This window comes from Camelus dromedarius, chromosome 10 (assembly GCF_036321535.1).
Source record: "Camelus dromedarius isolate mCamDro1 chromosome 10, mCamDro1.pat, whole genome shotgun sequence".
Taxonomy (NCBI): Eukaryota; Metazoa; Chordata; class Mammalia; order Artiodactyla; family Camelidae; genus Camelus; species Camelus dromedarius.
In genome coordinates, this window is record NC_087445.1 from 8,425,517 (window position 1) to 8,451,987 (window position 26,471).

The 26,471-nt window shown below is 37.3% G+C and overlaps 1 long non-coding RNA gene across 2 annotated transcripts in view; it reads left to right on the top strand.

Moving 5' to 3' along the window:
- LOC116151468 (uncharacterized) overlaps positions 1 to 26,471 on the top strand; it is a 241,574-nt gene that overhangs the window by 93,960 nt on the left and 121,143 nt on the right. The gene's annotated exons all lie outside the window — the stretch shown is intronic.

The window sequence follows — 26,471 nt, forward strand, 5'->3', positions numbered from 1 at the left end:
TTTGTCAGTATGAGAGGCAGCCAGTAAGTCTGTGGGTTGCAGATCTCTCATGCCCACAAAAACAATGTGGATAGGAATTGTAGAGGAGTGGGTCTGACATGATTACATTTACCTTTATTTATCATTGTATTATATTATTTCACTGATTATAATTAACAAGTATTTATTACGTTTTCTCTTTGGAAAAAGGCAATTAAAAGAAGTGTAGTGGATGTAGTAAATGCTTCAGTGCATGTTTGTATCCTCATTTACTTGAAAAAAATGTGTATTCTGCTGTAGATGTGTAGAGTGTTTTACACACATCAGTTAGATTCTGTTAGCTGATGGGGCTGTTAGATTCTTCTGTGTCCTTACTGATTGTGAAGACTACTGTTTAGTAGTTCTGTCAGTTGTTGAGACAAGAGTGTTAAAGTCTCCAGTTACAGTTGTGAATTTGTCTACTTTTCCTTTCAGTTCTCTCAGTTCTTGTTACACTGATTTTGCAGCTTTTTTTTGGTGTATACATATTTAGGATTGCTCTATCTCTTTGGTGGATCTACCCTTTTATCATTGTGTGATGTTCCACTTTGTTCTAGGTAATTTTCTTTTTTCTAAAGCCTACTTTTTCTGTTATTAATGTAGACACTCTTGCTTTCTTTTTTGATTAATGCTTGATATATCTTTTCCCATCATTTTATATTCAATTAGTTATAATTGAAGTGAATTTTTCTAAGATAGCAGAGGACTTGGGTCATTTTTGTTTTTATCCATTCTTTCAATCTTTGTCTTTTAATTATATATTTAGACTGTTTACATTTAATGTAATTTTTAATATGTTAGTGCTTAACCTTGCCATTTAAATATTTGCTTTCTGTTTTTCATTTCTCTATTTTCCTTTCCCTGCCTGCCTTTTTTGTGAGTCACGTGAACATATTGTAGAATTTTTGAATTTGATTCCATTTTGATTCAGGTATAGTGTTTTTGAGTGGACCTTTTTGTATCGATCTTTTTCTTTTAGTGATTGTAGTTATGCATACAGAAATTATTCACAATCTATTGGTGTCAACATTTTTGTAGTTCATGTAAATTTAGAAAATTTACCTCCATTTAGGTCTCTTTAACCTCCATTCCTATAATGTAATATAGTATTTTATAATATAATATAGTCTTAAAATATAAGAAACTTAAATATGATATATTTAAAATTTTAAAACATAAGAAACTTAAAATATAGTATAATCTGAAAAAATAAGAAAAAAGACTCTGAAAGGTGGAGAGAAAAAGGCAAGGCTATTTAGGGATCTTGGGACCCAAGGAATGAGACAGTGGTGAGTTCCCTGAGATTCCTTTTTGGCTCCCATATATTCCAGTTTGGGTGTTGGAGAAAACTGCACCCTGGAAAAAATCAATGGCTTCAGATTAAAAGCCGAAAGAAAAGCCTCCTGTCTCTAGGTGGGAAAAAAGCTACTTAGCAAGACAGAAAATTTTATGACAATAACAAGCTTTCCAACCAAATATCATGGAAAAACACAGGTCCCCTGCTACCCTAGTCAGCAAGTACTGAGTGGAGAACCTAAATTTCCACTCTCATTTGGTAATAATAAGACTTTATATTAAATTTATATTGTATATAATATATATAGTATTCTGATATAATATGATTTCTATTCTAAATTTGTTGAACTTTGTTTCATGTCTCAGAATATAACCTCTCTTGGTGACTGTTCTATGGGGACATGAAATTAAATTTTACTGTTGAGTGGAGTGTTCTGTATGTTATTCAAGTTTAGCTGTTTGATAGTGTTGTTTAGTTCTTCTGTAATCTTTAATGATATTGTGTTTACTTGTTTTATCAATTACTGAGGGCAATATTGAAATGTTAATCTGTAATTATGGATTTGTTGATTTTCTTTTAGCTCCTTTGGTTTTTGGCTCATGTATTTGAAGCTCTGTTGTTAGGTACATGCCTTCCTGGAGTGTCGACTTTATTATCATTATGTAGTGTCCCTAATTATCCCCAATATTGCTTTTTCTCCTGAGGCTTACTTTGATATTAATATAGTTCCTCCAGATTTCATTTGTATGTTTGCATGGTACGTCTTTCTCTATCCTTTTCCTTCTTACCTATACGTCTTTAAGCGTAAAGTAGATTTCTTGTTGATAGCACATATTTGAATCTTGCTTTTTAAAATCCAATTTGAAAATTGTTTTGAAAATTAAATTTACATTTGATGTTATTATTTGTATGATTGGATTAAAACTTACTGTTTTTTTTCCTAGCTGTTTGCCATTTCTTCTATTTGTTCTTTACTCCTCACTTTTCTCCCTAGAGCATTTTGCAATGTTTCTATGTTATCTTCTCTACCAACTGATTATTTATACTTCTCTTAAAATCTGTTTTAGTGGTTAACCTAGGGCTTATAATATGCATGTTTAACTAACAGTATTTTCAAATGATATAATACTGCTTTATGTGTGCTGAAAGGGCCTTCACATGTGTATTCTCAATTCCTTCTTCCCATCCTTGTGCTATTGTCATACTTTTTATGTTTTCAAATGCTATTAACATAGAATGCATTACTACATTACTATAATTTTTGCTTTAGAGTAATTGAAAAATAAGAAAAATTTAATTTAATTTTATCTTCATTTATTCCATTTTCTTTCTTTCTTTTCTTTTTTTTTTTTTTTTTTGGTAGATCCAGTTTTCAGTCTGATACATTATTTCTGCTTGAAGAAGTTTAACATTTCTTGTTAGATTTGTTGGCAATAAATTTCCTTAGTTTTTGTCTGAAAGGTGTTTTTTCTTCATTTTTGACAGATATTTTTGTTGGATAAAGAATTCTGGGTTGACAGTTTTTCTTTTACCATTTAAATGATATTATCTTCTAGCTTGGATGTTTCTGATAAGAAGTTTTCTGTAATTCTTGTCTTTATTCCTCAGTATGTAATGTTTCTTTTATCTCTGACTGTTTTCAAGAATTTCTCATTGCCTTTGTTCTTAGCAGTTCAAATATGATAGGTCTAGAATTAAAAAATGTTTATCATGCTTGCTGTTCTCTGGACTTGGATCTGTTTGCTTCATAACTATCACTAATTTGGAAAACTCTTGTCCTTTATCTCTTCAAATACATTCTTCTGGACATTTCTTTCTTTCTCATCCTCTGCAATATTGTTCAGAAGCTCTTGGATGTTCTTTTAAAAAATTTTTTCTTTCCTTTTTTCTTGTTGAACTTCAGTTTGGGTAATTGTTGTTGACTTTTTTTCAAGTCTGTTTTTTCTTTCAAGTATAAGTCTACTGATGAGCAGTTGAAGGTGTTCTTTATCTCTGTTGCTGTTTTATTTATTTCCAGCATCTCTGTGGTGAAATTACCCCTCTGATCTTGGATGTCTTCTACCTTTTAAATTAGAAACTTTAACTTGTTAATCAAAAGTATTTTAAATTCTCTGCCAAATAGTTTCTTCTGCCTGGGGCAGAAGCTGGATTTTCATAGGGTTTTCAGTTGTGCTCAGAGTTGCTTATTCCTAAGTGAGTTTATAGAGAACCATCACAGACCAGCATGCTTAGCTGGCCAGCTTGTTGGGAGTGAAACTGAGATAATAGTAGAAACACTCTGGCACTCTCTTCATTAGGATTTTATTCTCACTAGAACACTTAAACCTGGTAAACCTAATTCCACAACTCTAAATTCATAAGCTCTTCATCACAAGAGCTTTATTCCTCCTTTAGCTCTTAAATAAATGTTCTGAGCATTAATTTAAGTATAACTTTTTAAGGAGTATATTATAGGTTCTTTTTGACCTAATTTATTCCTCCTTTAGCTCTTAAATAAATATTCTAAGCATCAATTTAAGTGTAACTTTTTAAGGAGTATATTATAGGTTCTTTTTGTCCTAATTTGTTAAGAATGTTTCTTTTTTTCCATCATAATCTTCCCTCACTAATTTCTACAGGCAGTGTGTCTTTAGAAAATGCCCCTAAGTCTCCAGCACACGGCCAGACAACTAATACCAAGATTTTTTCAAAATACAGTAGTATTTGGACATAGGAAATAAGCTATGGTTACCAAAGGAGAAAGGGTGGGAGAAGAATAAATTAGGAGTTTGGGACTAACATATACACATTACTATATATAAAATAGATGAACAGGATTAACAGTAAGGACCTACTCTGTAGCACAGGAAACTATATTCAGTTTCTTGTAATAACGTATAATGCAAAAGAATCTGAAAAAAATATGTATGTATATGTATGAATCACTGCTGTGCATTTGAAACTAACATTGTAAATCAACTACACTTCAATAAAAATAAAATTAAAAAAAGACAAAATTACAGTGGTGTTTTTGGTTGCTGAAGAGTCAGCTGCAAAAATTCTGTGGGTGGCTTTGAAGCATAAACAGATACACACACAAATAATGTGACAGTTCTTTTAAAAAAGACCTTTAAAAGAATATTTTATTCATCTTGATATTGGGGAGTATGTTCTTATCAGCGACTTTTTTGACATGTGAATAATATAAGCTTTATTTCGCAAGCTATTCACCCAACTACCTGGCTGTCCGCCCATTTATCCACTCATCCATTACTTTAGTCAACAAACATCTTCTGAATGCCCATCTGCCAAACACTTCATGAATACGACAAAGATGCTTCTTGCAGGGAGCTTATCATTTACCAGGGGAGATAAGATGTAATAATAAGGAACAAAAGTATATAATAAAGTGTGACATTGTTACTGCTCCCTGGAAGCAGAGCCTTTGTGGAACACCTGTTTGCCCTTTCAATTGCTAACTAATTTCCTGCCTGCCTTCTCACCTGTGCTCCAGTGCATGACACATCCTCACTCAGAATGAGACTGCTGGTGTTCCTTTCATGTTCTCTGGGGTTAAAAATCTCTCCCTGATGTACACGTACAATCCCAATAATATTTATGGGAGTTACTAGTACCAGCAGGAGGCTTTGCCCCTGAAGCTGTTGGAAGGCATTTGAACAGCTTTTCAGTGAAGATTAATGGTTACAGAAAAGAGAAAAAAAAAATCTTGGTCTGTCAGCTGGAAGTTAACTTGAAGGGATATAACAGAAGAAAGCCAGCAAGGATACTTCACAAGCGAGGTGTGTTCGAGGAGCTTATGTTGGAACTGAAGCTTTGATGAATTGCATGTATAATGCTACTGATGGGAAGATGTCAAAGTTTGTGGATAACAGAGAAAATAATGAAGGTTACTATTTCAGAGTGCCAAAGCACACCAACGATCTGTTTGTCCAAGAGAATAGTAAGCGAATGCATTTCTTCGGGTTAAATTCATTTGCCAAGACTGACTTAGAAAGAAAGCTGCCCACGTGGAACTGTGCTGATGTGAAGGAGATGCAGATTATCTTTCCAGTAATGACTCAGGCTTTCCGACTTCCATAAGCACAGCAACCTGCAGTTAGAGGCGCACTTTCTCTGTTTTTGGTCCTCCCCGTCTCTCCGGGTGAGGATCTAGATAGACAAACACAGTGAAGAATGAAGTACGTAGAGCCTTGGTTTGGGAATTTTATTTCTCAGACACATTGTGTTTTGATCATTCCTCAAAAACACTGAGACAGATTTCACTATTTCTCTCAATGAGAAGCTTATGCCTTCTTTGGCATAGGATCCTGTAAGGCTTTCTGTAAACTTTGATTCAACAACTTGGTGCTGTAGGCAGGATCCCTCTTTACCTCCCTCATCCTAGTGGTCTCGAATCTCAGACATCCTGCTGCCTTCCACATGATGGCAATCTGCAGAGAGGAGTCAGGCAGGATGTCATTATCTTTATGATTAAAACAGAGCTCTCTGTTACTTGCCCAGATATCAATATCGTCTACCTAGGAAAGCCATCACCCAAGACAGAGTCTGTAGCCAGAGGTCCTCATCCTTCTGGCACAGGCTGTCCTACTCCGCTGTCCTGGAGGGAAGGCAGTGTCAGAGTGGGTCTGAGCAGACTGTACCTGGCCCTCTGAGATGGCCTGATGTCTGTGGTTTTTGACACATTTTTTTTTTAATTTTAAATTCAGAGCAAAAAATCATTCCCGAGTACTACATTTGAAAAGTAAATGTTTCTGAAGCCTGGAAATCTGCATTTTCATTTGCACTTCATGAACCTTATTGAGGTTAATACACTTAAAGACAGGAATAAGAAATATTAGGTAGGCTTCGAATATCACATGCTATTAGAAACTAACTGCATGTGAGGAGAGAATTATACTTTTTGAGGTTTGTATTTGGGCAAAGCAAGATCTTGAATGATTGTATTTCCCTGGATATTTCAACAAGTAGTTGCTGTGACATATAAGAAGACTAGAAATTGTTTTGTAAGCATAATAAGCAAATAGTCATAACAACAATGATTATTTTGTACTACAATGATGTACAAATGTACAATGTAACAACAGTGATAATATTGTACTATATACTAAGACTTTTTAACATGCATTATCTCATTTAATTTTCACAACTCTTGAGTAAGTATTATTTTGGTGATATACATTTTATAGGCTTAAAAAACCACTAAGTTATTTGCCAAAATCACAGAATGTTGGAATTTAAAGCAAAGATGTATCCTCTTAGAGTCTCATTAAATATCCCTTAGCATCTATATTTTGCAATTTGTTGCTTGAACAATGGCCCAGAGCAGGATCAATCACACACAAGTACTTCCAGATGCTGGGAGGAATTGCAGAGTGTGGCAAGCATGCATTGCTTTGGGTACAATGAGTTCTTTCTCTTTGTTCAGAAGATCATCTATGTCTGAGGTTCATATATCTGCAACTGAGGGCATATTAACAGAACAGCTAAAATGCTGACAGTAAAATTGGTGGTAAATGATAGGTCAAAGGATTATAATAGGGTAAATTAACTGCAAAATGAGAGAACAAGAAAGGTTAATTTTGCATTTTGGCATTGTTTTAAATTCCTTTCTATTCAATTTAGTTCCGCTCTGTTTTCTTTGAATGTTTTTGGCTACATTTGCTGCTCTCTACTTGAGAGGCTTGCTGATTGTAACTTCATGCCTTTCGTCAAATTACACTGAAATTTTGTATTTGTATTCCTGAGGTGCATTGAAATTTCAGATATTAATTTGCCTGCATTATTTCCACATTACTTATCTTTTTCTTGGTTTTAGAAGACTTACAAAAATGGTAGTACCATTTACCAAAAAATGTTCAGCAAGTCCTTCTAAGTGTTTAAAGGATGACTCTGAAAAGAATTTCCTTTTTCTTGTGGCTGAATAATATTCCATTGTGTTTGTGTGTGTCTAAATGTTTTTTTTTGTTTGTTTGTTATATTCACTAGTTTATTTTTTTAGATTCCACATATAAGTGATAACAATCTGTTTTTGTCTTTCTCTGTCTCACTTATTTCACCAAGCATAATGCCATCCAGGTCCATTCATGTTGTTGCAAATGGCAAAACTTCATTCTTTTTGTGGCTGAGTAATATTCCATTGTGTATATACACTAGATCTTCTTTGTCCATTCATCTGTTGATGGGCATTTATGTTGTTTCCATGTCTTGGCTATTGTAAATAATGATTCTATGAAAATTGGGGTCCATGTATCTTTTCAAATTAGTGTTTTTGTTCTCTTCAGATATATACTCAGGAGTGGATTGCTGGGTCATATGGTAGTTCTATTTTTAGTTTAGTTTTTTTTTTTTAGGACTTTCCATACTGTTTTCCATAGTGGCTGCACAAATTTACATTCCCACCAACAGCATACAAGGGATCTCTTTTAACTACATCCTCATGAACATTTGTTTGTGGTCTTTTTGGTGATAGCCATTCTTTTTTTTTTTTTAACATTTTTTATTGATTTATAATCATTTTACAATGTTGTGTCAAATTCCAGTGTAGGTGATAGCCATTCTGACAGGTTTGAGGTGATACCTCATTGTGATTTTATTTTACATTTCTCTAATAATTAGTGATGTTGAACATCTTTTTATGTGCCTGTTGGCTATCTGTATGTCTTCTTTGGAAAAATGTCTATTCAGGTCTTCTGCCCATTTTTTAATCAGATTATTTGCTTTCTTGATATTGAGTTGTATGCACTGTTTATATATTTTGGGTATTAACCTCTTATTAGTCCTGTCATTTGCAGATATCTTCTCCATTCAGTAGATTGTCCTTTTGTTTTGTTGATGGTTTCCTTTGCTGTACGAAGGCTTTTAAATTTAGGTTCCATTTGTTTATTTTTGCTTTTGTTTCTTTTGCCTTAGCAGACAAATCAAAAAAATATTGCTATAGTTTATGTCAAAGAGTATTCTATGTTTTCATATAGGAGTTTTATGGTTTCTGTTCTGGAATCCATTTTGAGTTTACTTTATATATGATGTAAAAAATTGTTCTAACTTTTTTCTTTTACACGTAGCTGTTCAGTTTTCCCAGCACCATTTATTCAGGAGACTGTCTTTTCTCCATTGTGTATTTTTGCCTTCTTTGTCATAGATTAATTGACCGTAAGTGAATGAGTTTAGTTCTGGGCTCTCCATTCTGTTCCATTGATCTGTGTGTCTGTTTTTGTGCTAGTAGTGTACTGTTTTGAATACTTTGTAGTATAGTTTGAAGTCAGGAAGCATGATACCTCCAGCTCTCCTTTTCTTTCTCAGGATGGTTTTGGCTATTCAGGATCTTTTGTGTTTCCATAGAAATTAAAAAAAAAATTTCTAATTCTGTAAAGAATGTCATAGGTATTTTGATAGGGATTGCATTGAATCTGTAGATTGCCTTGAGTGGTATGATCATTTTAACAATAGTCTTCGAATCCAGGAACACGATGTATCTTTCCATCTGTTCATGTCATCTGTAATTTCTTTTATCAGTGTTGTAGTTCCAAATACATGTCTTTTACCTTCTTAGGTGGGTTTATTCCGAGGTATTTTATTCTTTTTGATGCGACGGTAAATATCTCCTTAATTTGTCTTTCGGATAGTTCATTGTTAGTGTATAGAAATGCAACAGATTTCTGTATATTAATTTTGTATCCTGCAACTTTACTGAATATATTGATGAGCTCTAGTAGTTTTCTGGTGGTGACTTTAGGATTTTCCATGTATGGTATCATGTCATCTGCAAACAGTTACAGTTTTACTTTTTCCTTTCCAATATAGATTTATTTCTTTGTCTTGTCTGATTGGTGGGGCTGGATTTCCAATATTATGTTGAATGAAAGTGAAAAGAGTGGGCATCCTTGTCTTGTTCCTGATCTTAGAGGAAATAGTTTCAGCTTTTCACCATTGAATGTGATGTTATCTGTGGGCTTATCATATATGGCCTTTATCATGTTGAGGTATGTTCCTTCTATACCTACTTTGTTGAGAGTTTTTATCACAAATGAATGTTGAATTTTGCCAAAAGCCTTTTCTGTATCTATTGAGGTGATTATGTGGTTTTATTCTTCAATTTGTTAATGTGGTTTTACCACACTGATTCATTTGTGGATATTGAATCATCCTTATGTCCCTGGGATAAATCCCACTTGATCATGGTGTATGATCCTTTCAGTGTATTGTTGGATTCAGTTTGTTAATATTTTGTTGAGGATTTTTGCATCTCTGCTCATCAGTGATATTGGTCTGTAATTTTCTTTTTTGTGATATCTTTGTCTGATTTTGACATCAGAGTGATGCTGGTCTTTTACAAAAAAAACTTTTTGGTGGGGGAAGTAATTAGGTTTGTTTGTTTGTTTGTTTATATATTTATTTTAATGGAGGTACTGGGAATTGAACCCAGGATCTCATGCATGCTAAGCATGTGCTCTACCACTTAGCTATGCCCTTCCCCTGATGCTGGCCTTTTAGAATGAGTTCAGAAACATTTCTTCCTCTGCAATTTTTTGGAATATTTTGAGAAGGATAGGTGTTAACTTTTCTCTAAAAGTTTGGTAGAATTCACCTGTGAATTCTTTGATGGTCCTGGATTTTTGTTTGTTGGGAGTTTTTAAATTACTCATTCAGTTCCATTACTGGTAATTGGTCAGTTCATATTTTCTGTGTTTTCCTAGTTTAGTCTGGAGATTGTATGCTTATAGAAATTTGCCCATTTCTTCTAGGTTGTCCATTTATTGGAATACAGTTGTTTGTGGTCATCTCTTATGAGTCTTTGTATTTCTGTGGTATTGATTTAACTTCTTTTTCACTTTGATTTTTATTGATTTGGGCCCTCTCTCTTTTTTCTTGATGAGTCTGGCTAAAGGCTTATCTCTTTTATTTATCTTTTCAAAGAACCAGCTCTTAGTTTCATTATGTTTTCTTTTTTCTTTCTTTCTTTCTTTCTTTCTTTCTTTCTTTTTTTTTTTTTTTTTTTTGGTCTCTGTTTCATTTATTTCTACTTTGATTATTATAATTTCTTTCCTTCAATTAACTTTTTTTAAAAATTCTTTTTCTAGTTCCTTTAGGTGTGAGATTAAGTTGTTTATTTGAGGTTTTTCTTCATTTGGAGGTGAATTTGTATTGCTAAAATTTCCCTGTTAAAACTGCTTTTGCTGAGTCCCATAGATTTTGGATCATTGTGTTTTCATTTTCTGTGGTCTCTAGGTATTTTTCTGATTTCCTCTTTGAGTTTTTCAGTGATCCATTGGTTGTTTAGTAGCATATTGTTTAGTCTCCATGTGTTTCTGTTTTTTGCAGTTTTTTTTCTTGTGGTTGATTTCTACTTTCATAGTCTTGTGGTTGGAAAAGATGCTTAATATGATTTCAATTTACTTAAATTTATCAAGGCTTTTTTTGTGTGTGTCCTAGCATGTGATGTATTTGGGAGAATATTCCATGTGCATTTGAGAAGAATGTGTAGTGTACTGCTTTTGGGTGGATGTGTATGTATATTTTTAATGGCTGATTAATATTTCTATGCATGTGTTATATATTTATCATATTTTCTCTATACATTCATTCATTGAAGGACATTTAGGTTGTTTCTATATCTTGGCTGTTGTGAATAATGCTATAATAAACATGGGAGTATAGATATCTCTTCAAGATATTTAATTTATTGATAGAAATATTTTTGTAAATCGAATATTGGCAAGTATGTGAGAAAATGAATGCTTTTTTATTCTTCTGACGGGAATGGCTATAGGCATGAACTTTATGGAGGGAACCTGATAATGTGTAACAAAGTCCTTAACAGGTTCCTCAAAACCTGTAGGAGTTTATCCCATGAAAAAGCATCAGATATTTGATCAAAGATTTGTGATCTTTGACATAAGACATTTATCACATTATTTATAATAGTTAAAAATTGAAAGAAACCAAAACATCTAATACATGATAACATGCAAGTATTAAAAGTGATATTTTTGAAGATATTTAATAGGATATTAATGATATTAAAATTAAAACTATATATATAATTGGATAATTTTGAATTTATAGAAATGTTTCATATACACAAGTATACTATTTGAAGAAAGATGAGAACAAATACAGTGAAGTGTTTAAAGAGGTGGAAACAGTGTGTGTGATTTTAACGGTCTTTTTTTATTATGCTTGCTGTTCGTTCACTCCAGAATTGTTTGCAATGAGTATATAATATTTCATGATTAGTTAAATGTGTTATATTAAAAATAGCTTCGTAAGAATAGCAGTCTAATATTACTGTGTAGAAAGTATTTCTCCCAGGCCCATTGAACTTTGAATAATGGTATATATAATTTAGAAAGCCAAGATGGGATTTTAAAATTTCTTTGGACTATTTGTTGGTCACTCAACAATAGAACATCCAACAGAACAAGTGTGTCTCTAAAACCATACTAAAGTCCATGCATCTTCCTTGTTGTCTCTTTCCAGCAGTGTAAGATAATTCTATTTGTGATTGCAAATAATTGTTTCATTATAGTATCAGCCAGCCTTATATTCTTGAATAAATCAAAATTTTCAACACGAAGAGAGGTTAGTTCAGTCAAGTTATGCATCATACAGACATTGATGCCACAGGACCTGAGCATCTGTCTATACCAGGGTCTGGTAGCTTTCATGAAGAGCAGGTTTGTTTGCAGCAATACATGATTCATTTAAGGAAATGTGGTGTTTTTAGACACACCCTCACAGACCGCGTGAATGACATTTTCAGTGCTGTCAGTGCATAACCTGAATAACCATCGACAGCAGCTTTGAATGCTCAGAAATTTCATTGTCAAACCTGAAATGGGACAACAACTCATGAGCACAGGTTTTAAAAAAATGGAAAGTATGTAACTGAAAATGGCCACAAATGAATTAGAAACATCTTTAGATTCTCAATTAAAGAACACATCACTTAAATATTCTTTATGGTACTTAAGGATAGAGAGATGGACATAATTGTATGAATAGATCTGTATTCCTTTTCATTTACATTAAATTTATTGTCTACATTAAAATATAATTGACTGCACTTTAGAATGAAAAGATGGTAATACCTGGCACTTAATCATTAAAATATTATTTCTTCATTTTGATAGTGAGTAAACTGAGCCTCAGAAATGCTGATTAACTTGTTGAAGGTCACACAGCTCCCAAGCCTAGATTCTAATTCAGCTTCGTCTGCAAGCTACAGGCTTACCCTATGAACACTACATCCCTTTGAGGGAACTTGACTCTTTAAAGGGCACAGAATTGGGTCTTCAACCTGCCCAAAGAGCCCTCCTTCTCCAAGGATGAGCTCAAGACCAAGGTCACCCAGGGGGAAGCAGGGATAATAGTCTTGATTCTGCCACCTGTGGCTGCGAGAAATTTTCCAGGGAAAAGTTGGGTCAGATTTTCTGGTTTGATTGAGTCAGTAGAGACTGTGCTAGGGGCAAAGGGGAGCCATCTTCATTTCCATGTTTGCAGCCTGGCCTCCCAGTTAGGACCTTTCTGCTCATGGAGGCAGATCATGCCAGATCATGAAGGCTTCATCTGGGAAGGAAATTATCTAGGGTTCTTGAATTTACTCGGTTCTTGAATTGACTCTGTTCCTTGGGTCAGTGGTGCTGAACAGGTTGGACTTAGATTTCGTGTATTAGGGACACAGAGTTTTCCTGGTGACACGTGAAAATATTAAGACTATGCCAATTCTCTGTTCCCGTGTTCACTGGTAAGTGTGACAGGCACACTGTAACCCTGCAGCCTGGGAAGGGTCACTGTGTACCCGGTATTTCTCCTAATCATCACCCCGTTGCTCACATCCTGCTCTTTTCCTGCCAACGTTACTTGCCAGGGATTATCTGCTGGCTCTCTGCCCTGATGCCTTCCAGTGCCCGGTGCTGCGTATGCTGAGGGGTCTGCTCTTGCTGCAGTGGGAGGCCCGGATGCGCCTCTGCCAAGGCCACATAAAGAGATCCAGGGACACGCAGAGCAAGAAGCAAGCCAGGCAGGGATCCTGCACGCAGCACAGCTGAGCACCCTGGCTAAAGCCTGGGGCCTGCGCTGATCTCACTCAAGAGTTAAAAATCCAGTAAAAAGGGGTTTTGGTACTCCTTCCTCCTTCCTCTCCCTTCTCAACAAGTAGATTTATTTGTAGGACATGAAACATGCTAGTTGAAAATTACCACTTTGGGTGACATCAGGAATCTTCCCTTAATTTGTGAAACCCTTGTTTCCAGAAATAAGGCATGTTTTGTGGTCAGTAATGGCTTTCAAATAGCTGAATAAAACAGAACCTGTATTGTTTCTTCTTTATTAAAAAGCTTACCTTAGCAAGAACCAATTTGATTATGACCACAGTGGTGCAGAGGAAAATTAACCCCTATTTTACATTGAAAGAACTCCAATATGTAAGTTCAGCCATATTATGTGATTCTCATTGTTTAGAGAGATCAAAATAGTGATTCATTTGTGGATTATTCCTTGGTTGATAGAAAGCTATCTTGGAGGCATTTTTAAAAATAATATATTCAAGGGAAAAAAATGGCTGTTGTATACTATCTACTAATAAGAAAAGGATGATAGATTAAACAAGAGTTACTTTCCCAGGGAAACTGTTAAATATTTATGTAGGACACAGCAAACAAGCACAGTAAGAATGAGTTTTGGCAAGTTAACAGCACAATTTGTCTTTAAAGTGGTTTATAAAAATAAGCTAGTTAATCCTCCCACCCTCTGTATAATAAAGTGGAAAAATTGTTACCCTTCCTTTTTTGTTGTTCATCAGCTTAGTTTAATTTGAATAACTTTCAGTTTGAATGCGGTTTTCATCCTCCTTGGTGTCTTCCTCAGTGATAGATTTATTACTGCCTCCTGGAGACCCAAAGATGAGACTGAGTCAGATGGAGCTGGCCAGTCACTGCTTGAGAGCTTATCTGTGACTTTCTGAAGGTGTAAGTGAGTCGGAGCTTCCCGGAGGACCTTGGCTCCAGGCAGGCTGACAGTCCCTATGGTACGTTTCTCACTGCAGGGAAAGGTGAAAGTTAGATTCAATACAAGTGATTTCCATGATTGCAGTAAACCGTTCAAGCATTCTCCTGCCGACGGCCTGCCTTACATTTACATAAACTGACTGTGGCCGTTTATCAACTTAACAACTTTATCAACTCTTTCTCGCAGTTTTACTGAGATATAACTGACATATAACATTGTATTAGTTTAAGGTATACAACATGATGGCTTGATATATGCATGTATTAAAAATGAATAATTATAGTTTCTCCTTGTGATGAGAACTTTTAAGATTTACTGTTTTAGCAACTTTCAGATACATAGTATTGTTAACAATAGTCAGCAGGCTGTACATTAAATCCACAGGACTCTTTTATTTTATAAATGGAGGTTTGTACTTTTCGATTACCTTTCTACATATCTCTTGCCTCCCCAACCCCTGGCAACCCCTGACCTTTGGCAACCATGGCAACCATGAATCTCTTCTATGATTCGATTTTTTAGATTCAGCGTGTATAATGAGAACTTATAGTATTTATCTTTAGCTGTCTGACTTATTTCACTTCGTATAATGACCTTAAGGTCCATCCATATTGTTGTAAATGGCAGAATTTCCTTGTTTGTAATCGCTGCATAATATTCCTCTGTGTGTGTGTGTGTGTGTGTGACACACATAGAGAGAGAGAGAGAGAGGTTTTCTTTATCCATTCACCCATCACGGGACACTTCAGTTGTTTCCATGCCTTGGCCACTGTAAATAATGTTGCAGTGAATATGGGAATACAGATATTTCTTTGAGATAGTGATTTCATTTCCTTTGGATATATACCCAGGAGTGGGATTGCTGGATTATGTGGTGGTCCTATTTTAAATTTTTCCATATGGGGCAACTTTTCATATTTATATAATTTTAAATATACCTGGAAGAATCACAAGAACAGTATAAAGAACGCCTCTAGATTCTCTACTTCAGTTATGCCAGTTGTTTATATTTTACCCCATTTGCTTTATCATATTCTCTCCTCTCTATTGCTCTCGTTCTCTTTCCTTTTTTTTCTGAATGTGGGAAATGGATAAGACATAACCTGATTTTCTCAGAGTTCTGAGTATGTAAGTGCTCAATATTTAGAAGATTGGTATATCCTGAAAATAATAGTATTGGCTTGTTTTAAAGACAAGTCTTTAAATAGCAGTAATGTTTAATAGAGCCAAATAATTCAAGAATAAAAAAGCGTGCATTTTGCATTTGAAGTAAATCTCTTATATTTAGGGCTAATTCTGCCACATAGTATGTGTTTAAGTATTCAGTGAATAAATGATTATAAATTATTTAAAAGCATAAATATTGCAAAATTGTATTTCTTCTTAACACACGTTCTTTCTGCAACAAGGAGATGGATGAGAGTAATTTTATTCTGTCATTTAGAACATGAGTGTTTAACCCTCCAAACTTGCTTAATAATGCAAGCCACAAACTGTAAGTTATCTTTACATTAGTGAATAAAAATGTGTTTTTATTAGCTTCTGCTTAAGCTTAATTCTGCAAAATTCATCACAACTGTGGTAAGTCTTAAGTTAACTTCTATTAGTTTGGATTTGGAATCAGGGGATGCATGTGTCTTTAAGAAAGAAGAATACTATGACATAAAAAGTCTAAAATCTTAAGATAAATCTGAAAGGATCTGAATCAAGAATTTTCTTGTCATTACATCATCATTTTTGGTGAGGAAAATGGGGTGGGGTTACTTGTGCTAATGCCTTTTTTGAGAGAAATCTGTAATCAGTTGGATTGTAGAGACAGTTTGGGGTCAAGGCACCTATTTGGCATTCTACTTTCCTTCCAAATAGATAGCAATGTTTTATTTTTGACATAATTCATCTATATTGCCATAAGAAGTTAAAATATCATTAGATGAACATTCTGATTATGTCTATATGATCAGATTCAAGAAGACACTGTGTTATTTGTGGTGGAGACATCTGTAATGATTAATTTTATTTGTCACCTTGGCTGGGCCACGGGGTGCCCAAACATTTGGCCAAACAGTGTTCTGAGTGAGTCTATGAGGGTGTTTCTGGAGAGACTAACATCTAAATTGGTAGACTGAGTAGAACAGATTGCCTTCCCTAATGTTCGAGTGCCTCATCCAGTCGAATAGAATAAGGACTTTGGATAAGAGGGAACTTTACCTCCTGACTGTTGAGGTGGACATTGGTCTCCTGCCCTCGAACTGGAATGTACATTAGTTCTCCTGGTTCTCAGGCCTTCAGACTGGAACTACGGCATTGGCTCTTCCGAGCCTCCAGCATGGTGACTGAGGTCCTGAGACTTCTCAGCCTCCATAATTGTGCGAGCCAGTTCCTTATAACATACAGCTATCTATCTATCTATCTATCTATCTATCTATCTATCTATCTATCTATCTATCTATCTGCCTATCAATCAATCTATCAACCAATCAATCATCACCTGGAATCAATATCCTATTGATTTGGCTTCTCTGCAGAACCTGGACCAGCTTTAACATCCTTTAGGGCACCTTCTCATTTCAATCACTACTTCTTCTTTGGCATCTGCCTTCCAACCTGCATTGATGGGTCCTATAGCCATTTTCTCCTATTTGACTCCACCTCACAGACACAGTTGAGTAGCCCAGAGGTGGACATCTGGCTCCAGGTGGGCCTTTCAGATGATTTATCTCAAGAATTTGAAATTAGTTCTAAGAAGGAGGGAGAAAGCATAGTTTCCTACTTGGCCAGCATGTGACATTTAGACTTGGGAGCTGTGGGTGGCTGTTTTCTGGCATGTGGGGGAGAAGCAGAGAAAGCTATTCTGCAAAGAGAACAGAAAGTGTCACTGCTGAACAACGAAGGGGCCCTGACCTTCTGAATGAACTTCTCATTCCTCTTCCCATCACTTCCTCAAGCCTGGATGCTTCATGCCTTTGGTTTCTTGTAATACCCCTGTATCAGACCCCTTCCCCTCCACCATGTATTTTATCTTTTACTTATGTTAGTTGAAGTTATTTTTATGTACTTGCATTGGTAGGCTAACTAATACACTGGCCTGGTCCATTTTTTTTACTTCTGCTTGCTTGTTAACTAGAGCTGGTGAGAAAGTCAAAGAAAAGGTGGGGTGGGGATCTGTTCAGGTGTAGCTCACTGAGAAGCAGCCACAAAACAGTCAGTTCTAATTGGAAACCTGCATTTTCATGAAACAACCTAAAGAATAGCATTAGTTTCTACATTAAGAAAATAATGCTCAAGCCAGAATGTATTACTTATTTTTGAAATGTTGATTTGATACTGTCAGAAGAGACAACAACTACACTGCAAGAATGAATCTTCTCTGTAAATCATTTGGCGTCATGAATTCAGGGTTAAGGTTTGTTTCTTTGTCAAAGGACTACTCAGTAATTGTGAACATGTACAGACATCCTTCTAAAGTGTTAGGACAACACTGCAAAATTCGCTGTGAGAAGTACCTGCAGTCCTCACCGTGGGATTAAATAAGATACGTGCTCAGCACCTGGCACATAGTGAAGATTCTGTAAATGTCAGCTATTATCTTCAGATTTAGAAGAAAGCAGCTCAAGTGTTCACTCACTTATCTTTGCAATCCCATGTGATTCTTCCCAGGTGCAATTTAAGCCTTGTTATTTTACTCTGAACCTGTCTGTATGGAGAAGTACCATAATGGATGTGAAGTAAAGCACAGGGCTTCTTGTCAGCATCTAAACAATGGCATTCCTGCCGCAGGATCTCCAGAGCAGGGCAGTTGAAGACAAGGACATAGCATCATTTCTTTCAGTAGCAAAATGAGAGTAGGATTTTGGTGTCCAACTCCAACATCCTAGAACATCAGGACCCACAAATGCTGTACTTAGTCCTTGCCAGTTCCTCCTTCTGCTGGTTCATTATTGATGGTTATGAATGAAGCTGCCAAAGAGAGGAGGGAAGGGAAAAGTGGGCAGAATTCTTGTTAAGGTATTTCTGTTTCTGGCAAATCACTCCTTGGTTATGTAGAGCAACACATTTATCTGGAGGCCTTTTTAAAAAAAGTGAATGTTGCCTTATAACAAATACTAAATAAAACCAATAGATTCCAGATTAATTTTTAATGAGTAGCAGTTGTGTTCTGCATGTAATAATATTGAAATTAATACATAATTAAAGTAGATTTGTACAGAATAGTTCACTTGAGAGTTGAGTAGTGGAGAACAAAATTGAACATATCCGAAGGCGACCCACAGCTCTGTATCCAGATTTTTCAGACACAGAGAGAGGTTAGTGTTTCCTTGAGGCAAAGTCACACTTCCCAGAGGCAGTGGAGATTGTCGAGAACTTTGGCCAGGGCTAAAACCTTCCATGTTAGTTCATAGCAGGTGGCACTGGACACTAATTAGGACCAAATTGGCATATGTCACAGCCTTGCCCAGAGTTCTGTCAACCTCACAGTGATTTTTTCTTCTATAATTTCACTGGCTAATGATTTTCACCTTTCTTAAGGCAGGTTGTTGGGCCAGACCTTGTCATTTGGAAGAAGTAAGCAAGTAGTGCTGCCAATCCACATATCTTTCAATGTAATTTGAGCTTATTATATTGTAGATATCACATTGGGATAATGGACACTCCCCAAATGACAGGGAAATACACTGGGGTTCCAGCTCCTTGCCCTGCAGCTCCACTGCAGTTGCCTTCATGAAAGCTGTTACCCCTCTGGCCCAGGAAAGTGAGGAAGAGGAGGAACTAGGAGGACGTGAAGCTGGCAAAGTTAACAATCCAGCTGTCCCACTTTCCTGCAGAGCCTGCTTAGAGAAGAGTCCTCCAGGGCAGATCCTCTTAAATTTTAAGGGGGTATGCAAATTACCTAGGATCTTGTTAAAAAGGGAGATTACATTCTCTTTCTAACTTACTTCACTTCAAATGACAATCTCCGGGTCCATCTATGTTGCTGCAAATGGCATTATTTTATTCTTTTCTATGGCTGAGTAGTATTCCATTGTATAAATATACCACAGCTTCTTTATCCAGTCACCTGGAGACTGTCATTCTTAGTGAAGTAAGTCAGAAAGAGAAAGAAAAATACAATATGATATTGTTTATATGTGGAATCTAAAAAAAAAAAAAAAAGAATGACGCAAATGAATGTATCTAAAAAACAGAAACAAACTCACAGACATAGAGAACAAACTCATGGTTACCAGGGAGTAAAAGAGGTGGGAAGGAATAAATTGGAAATTCAAAATTTGCACCTCTTGGGGAATGATGGAAATGTTAGTTATCTTGATTGTGATGGTGGTTTCATTGCTGTATAGATCTATCAAAATTCATCAAATTGTACATCTGAAGTATGTGTAGTTTACTGTACAGGAATCATAGCACAATAGAGGTGTTTTGAAAAAGGGAGATTACGATTCAGTAGTTCCAGGGTGTGGCATGTGATTCTGCATTTCTAACTGGCTTCCAGGATGTGCTGCTCCAAGGACCACACTCTGAGTTGCACGGGGCTGACATGGTCTCTGCCTTCCACTTCGTCTGTGCTCCAATCTAGAGTCTAGACCGAGACCCCAGACTGATGGCGGAATTCACAGGGACTCTGCGGGAGAGAATTTCCTTTACTCTTTTACTCCTCTCTTGGCAAAGCTGTTGAGCTAGACAGGGTTTTTGCCTAGGGTTCATGGATTACCCTGTGGATGAAATGTCTAAAACTATTTCCCATTTCTTGATGACAAATCACTTATTTTTTAAAAAATCATTTATTTTTGTTCTGAAATAATTTACATAACTTACTTATCTAGCTCTAAAATAAAAAAAACCTCCTACTTTCATTTTTGCTGTCAAAGTTTCTCCAGAAGACAGAACACTTTTATATAGTCAAAAGCTAGTTTTGCCTTCACCAAACTGAGAATACAGTATCTTTTCTCCACCTACCCACCTCCTCCCCAGGGATACTGTGAACATCCATATAGATTTTCCAGACCAACCACTGACTGGTCCTGGAGAAAACTAAACCTGTATTATAGTTTCAGAGAAATGGGTGAAAGGTCTGTTCTTTATTTAATAAAAACATCAATTCTGAGCCCACAAGTTGCTTTTGCCTTTCTCCCTAAAAAGGACAAGACAAGTATGATGATAGGCAGAATTCCATATCAGTACTGAAATCAGGGAAGGGAAAGTATACATAAAAACATAAAAAAACAGATGGAGGAGGGCTGAAGATAAACAGGTGCTTCCCATAAGCACAAAGGAGGAGCCACTGCAGAAGTGACCAGGTGATCCTAGTCTCAAGCTCTGAAGTGACTGTGGGAGTTGGTCAGTTTGTTGGGGGGCATAGGGTTGCACGCTAGAATGTAGGCTGTTTCTGTCCACCTACAGAGATATTTTCACAGATTATGCTAAACTAGAAGTCTAGGGCAAGTGAAGGCTTTACAAAATATGAGAGATGCTGGTGTAGTTTAATGTAACTGTGATTAGGAAGGATTCTGAAGAATGATTGGAAGGGAAGGGAAAGACATCGAGACAGACGAATAGGTAAACATGTAGTGATGAGTGGGGTGTGCGTGTCTGTGTCTGGTGGGGTGTGTGTGTGTTTAAGATCACTGACAGTTTCTCAGAAAGAAGGTTAAAAAGAGACAATGCCATAATAATTAGACTTCAGGAGTCTGGCTCTTCTTAGAGTTATTAGAATAAGATACAAGCTTGATCAGTATTCCTACTGGGCCTTTTGCTTAGCTTCCAGTGAAGGGTTTTATTTCCCTGAAATATGATTCCAATATGATGATCATAAGCCTTGGTTAATTTTAAGACATTTGTCTTCACTTATGAAAAAGGGCTCATCAGCAGTCCCTGCCAAAAATTCATTAAAATACCTTTTAAGCTCCCCTTTAAGGTCATTTTCAATATTCTTTGCACTGTTAATTAGAAAACTGCAGTTTCCTTTTTTGCTACCAGAAACTCTCTCCAGTAGCATCTTTGACTCTGGCATTTTGCTGACTTCCTTGTTTCCCTGAATTTGACTCTAACAGAATAAATGGCTCTGTTTTTGCTTTGCTGTATTTTCTTTAGCTATTGGTTTTGCAGCCTCGATCGCTGATAATCCTGAAGCTGTCATTTATTAATTTATTGAGATGCTCTTCACATTCTCCACAGAGTCAGAGAAGATGCCAATTAAATTTGTTACTGTAAAAGTGAGATCACAGAAAATGCATTTATATGTTCACAGTACTAACTTCCATCACATTGAATCCCAGTTTCCTGAAAGTACAAAGTGTCTTATATGTAAATTCCATATATACTTATTGCTGCATCTTTGCTGACATTCAGCAAATAACATTCAGTTATTGCCTTCAAGAAAACGTGTAGATGAAAAATGTAAACTTTATGTTGTATGTATGAGAGAGATTTCCCAAAGAGGACTCGGGAAACCTAGCGTCTAGTCCCAGTAATGGGCCTTGTTTCCACAGCAAGTCAGGGGCAAACACTAAGCCTGAGCTTACAAAACCTGGCCATGCCTCAGAATTACCTGGAGACTCTAAAAATACTGCTTCCTAGACCTGACTCAAAACCTAGCTAATCAGCCTCTAGTGTTGGGGCCCAGGAATCTCTATGTGTGTAAATCTCCCTAGAGATTCTGATACCATTATTCCTCTGAACACTGTTTGACAGTCAGTATCTTATCCTGGGAATATACAGAAATATGAAAGTATTGTTTAATATAGGCAAAGGTGCTGGTCTAACCAGGACCAGTCCCTTGAGTCTGAGGTGGATGGAGCTGGAACACCTTTTCACCTGTGGATGAGGGATGTGAATTCAGTAGATAGAGGCTGAGGATTCTATCTGGGAAAATGAGTAGATTTCAACTGGAATAAAGTCCAAAGCTGGTAATAGAGAAGCAGTGAAGGGTGGGAACAGTGCTGCCATGCTGTTTAACTTCAATTGCAGTTGTATTAGTTATCCATTGCTGTGTAACAAATCACCCCCCACTTAGCAGCTTAAAGCAACAGATAACTATTTTATCACAGTTTCTGTGGGTCAGACATCTGAGTCTCTCATGTGGTTTCTTTCAAGCTGTTGATTGGGGCTGGAGTCATCTTAAAGCTTGATCTGCTTCTAAGCTCATTTTTGGTGCCTGTTGGCAGGCCTCAGAAAGTCTCCTTCCAAGCTCACTCACATGATTGCTGGCAGGCCTTGGTTCTGGGCCATTAGGTGTGTCAGTTGGCTTTTCCAGAACCAGTGACTATAGAGAGAGAGGAGAGAAGAGAGAGTAGGAGGAGCAGGGGGGAATAAAGAGGAGAGAGAGAGAAAGAAAGAGAGAGAGGGAATATCCTTCAGATAGAAGCTGTAAAAGCCTTATTCTAACCTAATCTTAGAAGTGACATCCTGTCACTTCTGTGTGTTCTGTTATCATAAGTGCATCACTAAGTCCCACCCATACCCAAGAGCAGAACTTAAGTACTTTAAGAGAGGAAGAGTAGCAGTGAATTTGTAAACCTGTCTTTAAAACCTCCACAATAGTCTGTTTCCTCCCTCCCCTAGTTGTGCAGTGCACAGCTTACACAGCTGCACATGGCAGTCCTGGATGAAAACAGAAAGATCAATGACTAGGAGTAGAAGATGAGAAAAACCTGAGATTACTCAGAGAAATTCTGGCTAAGAAGCAGGGATGTATGTGAAGCAGTGGAGCACAGTGGGTAAGGGCTTTGTGTTCAGCTTACCTGGTGTGATTCACAGAGCTTCCACTGTCTAGCTCTTGCCCGTAAGTCTCCTCAACCTCTGTTTTATTGGGATGTAATTGACAGTAATTTAACATCTTAAGTTTCAGTTTTTTTTTTTTAAATCTGTATAAAAGGGTAATAAATGGGCAATAAATTTGCCAGCCCCCTAAGGTCACTTTTCATATTTAATTCTTCCATGAGCTCTTTTAGTGCCACCACTACAGCATGTCTCAGATCATCCCACTTTTCTGCATCCCGCTGCCACCTCCCTAGGCCAAGCCTCTGCCATCTCTGACCTGGGTGGCAGTAATGGCTTCCTTGCCAGTTTCCCCACTTCCACTTTTGCTTTTCTAAGGTTCATTCCCCACACAGAAACCAGAATCATCTTTAAAGAATACAAGTCAGATCATGCCATACCTCTGCTTAAAACATTCAGTGCTTTCATGTGTTTTTAAAACAGATCAAAATTCCTTGCCATGAATTACAAGGCTCTGCATCATCTGACTATTGCCTAGCTTTCTAGACTCACTGTGGACCACTCTATCTCTGGTGTCTTTTCTGCTCATCTAGCATGCAGGCTGTTTCCTACCTCAGGGCCTTTGCATTTGTTCTCCCTGTCTAAGACCTTCCATGGCCATATCCTTCATGTTCTTCATGCCTCAGCTTGGACGTCACCACCCCAGAACATCTCCCCTGATCATGCTCTCTAATGTGGACATTCCCTTCTCAAGGCACTTTTCTCTCTTTAATTATTTTCCTTCCTGGTACCATCATTATGTATAATCATCTTGGTATTTTTTTCTTATTTATTACTGTCTCTACCCACCAGAAAAGCACACTCCATGAGGAAAGTGCTCTATTTGGTTTGCTTTTTGTTGTATCCTTAGGGGTCAATCCCATTCCTGGATTATAATAAACTCTCAATAAACAGTTATTGGATGAATGAATAAAAGAGAAAACATATTAAATGTTTAGCACAGTGCCTGGCACATAATAAATGCCAATCTATGTTAGATAATCACATATTGGATATATTAATATCTATTTCACAGCTCTGGTGGAGTGATGAGTTGCAGTAATATGTGAAAGGCACCAGCTGCAGCTCCTGGTGCACTGAGTCATCAGCCACCCTGTGTGGGATGTCTAGTGTTGCGTTCATATAATGGGGATGGAAAAGGATTGACATTCAGCTATTCAACATCTATTTATTTGGGAGCCTGTAGATATTTGACTTTTCTGATAACTGGGTCTTCAAACATTCACACTACTGTTATTTAAATTTTAAAACCCAAAGCTACCAAGCATTGTGCTCCATGTAGAGAAGTGTGAGACAGGTGAGCATATTGTTCTGGGCACAGTTTGTTCCTTAAAGTAGGTTTAACTAAATAGACCTTATTGTTGGAAGCGTCGTTAACTCGGTATTGCCTTAGCTTGCCCTCCCTACACTTGACAAAATCAATCTTGTCTGTGCTAGAATATCTGTTCTCTTGTAAGAGTGATGAAAAAGGATGAAAAAGTTTTTAGATAACATCAGAAAAACTATCAGCTGAAAAATAATTCCTCAGCTCTAAGGGCTGCTACTGGCAGGACATTCATCCTGGGAGAGTCACCCCACCGCGGCACCCCGGCACCACATCTTTCAGACCCTCTCTTGGCAAAGAGCCTGGCATGTGGACAATGCTTGTAAATGTTACAATAAAGGAAAAGTCAGTTAAAGTCTGGGCCCCTACCTTATGCACAGTCTGGGGGGAAGGAATATGGGATCGAAGGCTTTGAGTGAGTTCAGGCTCCAAATCACTATCCTGAGTAACCTAAGACAAGTTACTTAGTGCCCCTGAGGTTGGATTCTGAATCTGTAACTTGGGAAAATGCTGTTAATTTTGTGGGACTGGTTAACAACTGGGAGAAGATGGTGCTAGTTGAATGCAGCTGATTGTTTGGCTGGCCTCAGAAAATTAGCCTGCTTTTCCATCTTTTCTAATCTTTTGAGGCTCTACAGCTAAAGGAGACCCACAAGCAATAGAGTGGCCCACAATCTCTACACACTCTGTTTCCCAGAAGATAAATCCCAGGGCTTTTTGATTGTATGCATTTTAATATTGTTCAAAATATGAAGCAAAAAATAGGAGGTGGCTTATACAATAAACATAGTCCCTGGTAAACATTTTGTATTTCCCTTCTGCAAAAGTAACTAGAGTCCCTCTTAGGTTCCCAGCCTGTGCCCTGGTAATGGGGGAAGGGCTCATCCAGCCTGCTGTCCTTCCAGCTTCTTCCTTCTAGAAGGGACCTCCTTCCAGCAGTTACAATGAGACAACGTGGATGAGTAGGTGCTTCTTCCTTGTCTCAAGTGAGCAATGTGTATCTCTGAGGGTGGTTAGCCTCTGTGATTTCCATTTTAACCGAGTCTCTACCTCACCCAGGAGTACTTACCTCAAACATCCCTCATGCTGGATAACGATGTGGTCAGCAAGGGTGGCCTTTGAATGAAGAAGACTTCTGCTGGGGTTTCAGACTATTCTGATAGTTCCCAGCAGTCTTCTGTACTTGAAAGAAAACAAATTTGACTTGTAAATTGTTTTTTAAATTTCAATTCTGAAACTAGTTTGTAATTGAATTTATTCCATCAATTCACAAACATTTGTGGAGTCCTTCCATGTGCCAGGCCTTGTGCTAGGGTCTTGGGAATAAAGAGGTGAAAGGACCTGCTCCCAGCCTTGAAAGCTTCAGCCAGGAAGGAAGAGGCCAGCTCATGTAAGACAATCTCCAACAGAGTCAGAGGAGAGGACACAGTTAGAAAGCAGAGGGGAGGTAATTCTTCCTAGGCGGGTAGGTACTAGGAACTGAGCGTGAAAAGTTGCTGTGTTAATTATCTACCACCAAATTTGTGGCTTCCAACATTTATCATAGTTTCTGTGGGTCAGGAGTCTGGGCATGATATACCGTGTGGTTCTTGCTCAGAGTTTGCCACGAGGCTGCAGTCGACGCATCCGCTGGGGCTGCAGTCATCCTGAGTGCTTGGCTGGGGAGGGCCCTGCCCCCACGCTCACCCGTGGGGTTGTTGGAAAGGTTCAGTTCCTTTCAGGCTGTTGGATGGAGGGCCTCGTCAAGGCAGACTTGATGGCGGAAGAGGAGAGGCATGTCCGAGGAAGAGGGACCTAGATGAGCTCAGCCATGACAGCACGAGCAAGGCCTGATGGGAGAACCTCGGCATTTGGGTGGAGCACAGGGTGTAGGGGTAGGATAGATAAGGGGATGGTCGTGGATGAGAGTGAGGCTGCAAAGACAGGGAAAATACAGGTTATGGAGGGCTTTGTATAGAGAATTGGAGGAGCTTGAACTTTACCCCAAGGTGCTGGGAAACCAGTTAGGGTTTTTAAGGAGAGTCAAGGTTTCCTAGTTACTGTGGGAAGATGACT